Below are 4,594 nucleotides of genomic sequence, written 5' to 3'. Positions count from 1 at the left end.
CCCGCTATGCCCCGCTATGCCCCACTATGCCCCGCTATGCCCCGCTATGCCCTGCTATGCCCTACTATGCCCTGCTATGCCCTGCTATGCCCTACTATGCCCTACTATGCCCTGCTATGCCCTACTATGCCCTACTATTCCCTGCTATGCCCTACTATGCCCTGCTATGCCCTGCTATGCCCTACTATGCCCTGCTATGCCCTACTATGCCCCGCTATGCCCCACTATGCCCTACTATGCCCTGCTATGCCCTACTATGCCCTGCTATGTCCCGCTATGCCCTACTATGCCCTGCTATGCCCCGCTATGCCCTACTATGCCCCGCTATGCCCCACTATGCCCTACTATGCCCTACTATGCCCTGCTATGCCCTACTATGCCCTGCTATGCCCCGCTATGCCCTACTATGCCCTGCTATGCCATACTATGCCCTGCTATGCCCTACCAAAGGTGGGTAGAGTAGCCAAAAATTGTACTCAAGTAAAAGTACTGTTACTTCAGAATAATATGACTCAAGTAAAAGTAAAAAGTAGTCATCCAAATAATTACTTGAGTAAGAGTAAAAAAGTACTTGGTGAAAAAACTACTTAAGTACTGAGTAACTGTTGAGTAGGCTAACGTCTGATATATTTGTTAACACAAGAATTCAATCAGACGGACACAAATACAAAATAATCATCTTTAGGCAAATTATAGTTCATCCAATCAATAAAATAAATTAAAATTCATTAATTCATAAAAAAATAGCTTAAATTAAAATAATCCAGGTAAATTCAAGTACTTAAAAAATAAAATCAATAAAATAATAATACATAAAAAATAAATAAGCACAAGTTACACAAAATTCCAAACCTTTATACTTTTTTTACCAGGCTCTGCAAGGCAGAACTAGAACAAGGTAATGGAGCTGCTGTTTGGCACTTTTACTAAGGTAAACATGCTTTCAATATGAGGCCATAGGCCTGTACTACGAAGCAAGATTTGGGGTTAACGAGCTAACTTCAGGTTCACCAGGATTTTCTTTATCATGAAGGTGGATCACTTGTTACCGGGTTCAATCGCCGTGGTAACTTATGCTGGACGCCTAACCTCGTCGGGAGCAGCTAAGTTGGAGATGAGAGATCAACCGGTGTAAAAGCACCATCTACTGACCAATCAATACTCGATTGATAACGGCATCACCGTTCTTATAGAAAATCAGGCGGAGCTCAGTGCGCGGAGAGAGGGGTGCGCTCATATAAAAAAACATTTAGAGTCCGACAACCCCGTTAACATTCCCTGATGGGTATATTTATGAAAAAGTATATCGATTTTAATGGAAGGGAATTACATATCGGCTATTTCTTGGCTTTTTGAGCCGTGTGTCGCCAATGCGCACGTGCGCATTGGTGACACACAAAGAAGGTTTGAATTATGTTTTTATATGTTTTATTTGCTCTCACGATCGCTTCCACTGCCAGGGTTGCAACTGAAATAATAGGCTAAAGCAACGACGGAAAGCACAAGTGTAATTATGGTCAGATCTTGTGCCTGACTGATGGGGAAGTGATATTGATAAGAGTTGTGATTTATGCACAGCGTCGCCTGTTTTTTTTGCCAGCTGTCCTCCTGTTTTAGGAAGCAGCGACTGTATTGCGTTTTGCCTGTAAAACCGTGTCTGTGTTCTTCATATTTATGTAGAGTTATAGTTTGCTCTTCTTATGTAAAATATGTGGCTATTGGTCATGTTGTGCAAACATCGCCTCTTTTATGTGAACAAGCGTGGCTGGATTGGGAAACCCTGGGTTGGTTGAACTAGTTTTTTTTTTTGTGATCAAATGTTTTATTTATTTTATATCATAAAAAGAAATAAACAACTACAAACAATATACTGAGACAGAGAACGTGTCCCAGGGAGAGACGAGAGGGAGGGAGACAAAGACAACAAGCAGAAACAGACACACACACATACAGACATAAGACAAGGAACCAAACACGGCTACAGCTTGGACTTAATAGCCTCAGCAATGTTCACCCAAGTGTCCAGGGTCTTTCCTGGCGCTCCATTAATGCGCGCCGTGGACAGCTCCATATACACTACATCCAAGAAGGAAACGGTCCATGTGTGGATAGACAGGTCGTGAGGTGGTTTCCAACGAGTTGCAATCATTTTCTTTGCAGCTGTAAGTCCAGCAAATACAGCACGTTTCCGAGTTCCAGATAGTTGAAAGGCTGACAGATCATTAAAAATCAAAACATTGACAGTAACGGGCACAGTAACATTAAATAAGGCAGACATTTTGATGCAATATTGTTCCAGAACCGACTGACTGGAGGAACACCCCAGATAATGTGCAGGTATGTGCCTTGTGCTTTTGTTGGGCAGAAGGTGCATAACGGGCTGTTAATTATTTTCATGTGGTGCATTTTCACAGGGGTGAGATATGTCCTATGAATAAAATTGTAGTGAATCTGTTGGTGGTCCGGATTGCGCGATACTTCTGGAATGCTAGACCATACATCATGCCAGTCAAAATCGATACTCAGGCCTGGACAATCGCGTGCTCCAGATCCTCTCCAATGGGGAGGACAGAGCGCCAGATATCAGTAAGAACTGATAAAGCTTAGATACCATACCACAGTTTCTAGGGTGCACAGTAAATAACTTCCGGATCGGATGGATGGGCAAAGGCCTCTGCCAAGGGACACCGTATGCCTTGAGTGCCGATCTTAATTGAAGGTAAAAGAAAAAAGAGGAACGTGGTAGATGTGATTCTGCAGTCAAAGAAAACAAAAAGGCAATAAGCCAACCTCGCTAAAAATGTCTTTTAGACAATGTAGTCCCTCTGCTCCCATTGTGGAGACTTTATTGGCCTCCCCCAATCAGGAGTGCTGTATTATTGAATATAGGGAAAAAAGTGTGCCAGTTACAAGCTATATGGCAGTGTGTTTCAAACTAATCTCCAAGTATTGATAAGATGTGAGACAATGGGGCCAAAGCGTAGCTGGCACTGTTTGTTAGATAAATTGGCAAAAAGAACGTCATGGAGTGACCAAGGCTCTGTAATAGCACTTTCTAAGAGCGCCAGCAGACAGATACATCTGGGCTAAACCAAATCAGGAGGGGCCTCAACACGGAGGACCAGAAGTAATGTTTGAAGTTGGGAACAGAAAGGCCACCATCCCTTTCCTCCTCTGCAAAGTGGACATCTTAAGCCGCCGTCATTGCCTTCCAGATAATTTAGATACCGCTGATTGTAATTTACACCAGTAGTCAGCAGGGGGGAGAGAGGAGCATAGACAAAAATTTATCCTGGGTAACACATTCATTTTAACCACTGAGATGCGAGTCGAATCGACATGGGGAGATTCATCCACTTCTCCATATCTTTCAAAACATTATTTAGAGCAACAGAATAGTTATGTTTCACAATCTGGTTAAGCAAGGCAAGACCTCAATGCCCAAATATTTAAATTGCTTAACAATGGGGATGTTAGCAGGAAAGGTCGAATTGCGCAGCGCATTTAAATGAAGTAAGGCAGACTTTGACAGTTATTTTGAAGCCTGATAAGCTTCCATACTCCACATGAGAGGGGGCTGGCTACCAACACAAAGAGGATACATATCAAATAAGGCTAGGCTTCCAAAGAACAACCATACTTATCTTTTCAAGAGTAAGGAAATTAAGGTGTGTTAACATCCCTAGAGAATTCACCCTTTCAATAGAGAAGTTAATCATGTCAAGAAGAAAGGGGCCCTAACTGTTCCCAAAACGTTGCATAGAATTCAGGGGAATCCCATCAAAGCCGGCGATTTTCCTTTTGCATATTCTGTACTGCCACGCTTAACTCTTCAATAGCAATCAATTTGTCCAGGCTAGCTGATTCCTCTGTTAATAACTGAGGCAAATGAAGCTGATTCAACCAGCTGTCACAGCGCAGATTTGTCCAAAGTGACCTCTGATTCATACAGATTGGAATAGAATGTCTGAAAGGATTTATTTATTTCGACAGGGTCAGTACTAATATTACCATCTGAAGACTTAATAGCTGGAATATCTGCAAAATAATCACAGGATCTTAACCTCATTGCCAAAAGGTGGCTAGGTCTAGCACCCTGAAAGTAATAGCTGCCTTGTTCTGTGAATTAGAAATTCAGACTTTTGTTTCAGAATGTTGTTTATTTCCTTCTTGACTAGTGATCGCCTAAGGCTATTCGCTCCGCAGAAAATTAGTTTGTAACAGTGAGTCTAATCTGGTGAACTCCGCTTCAAGATTTTGTAGTTCAGTGACGTAGCTTGCATTAGAGCAGAACAGTATGGTGTTGCTCCTGATAAATCCCTTTATCGTCCCACAATATTCTGGGGTCCTCTACAGAGCCGACATAATGTCCGCGAAATATCTGAACTCCGCTATAAACGAGTGATGTAGGATTCATTTTTCAGTAAGGAAGCGCTTAAAGCGCCATCTAAGAGCACGCTGAGACAGAGGTCTAAGGTGGCGGCGTAAAGAACCCCTTTATGGTCAGATAATGCCATGGGGAGCAACACCGCTTTGTCGATTGAATGAAACAATTGGGGGGATACAAAAAGAAAGTCGATCCTAGAAAAAGATT

Source organism: Perca fluviatilis, chromosome 18 (assembly GCF_010015445.1).
Source record: "Perca fluviatilis chromosome 18, GENO_Pfluv_1.0, whole genome shotgun sequence".
In the NCBI taxonomy this organism is placed as follows: domain Eukaryota; kingdom Metazoa; phylum Chordata; class Actinopteri; order Perciformes; family Percidae; genus Perca; species Perca fluviatilis.
This window is presented reverse-complemented; position numbering follows the sequence as displayed.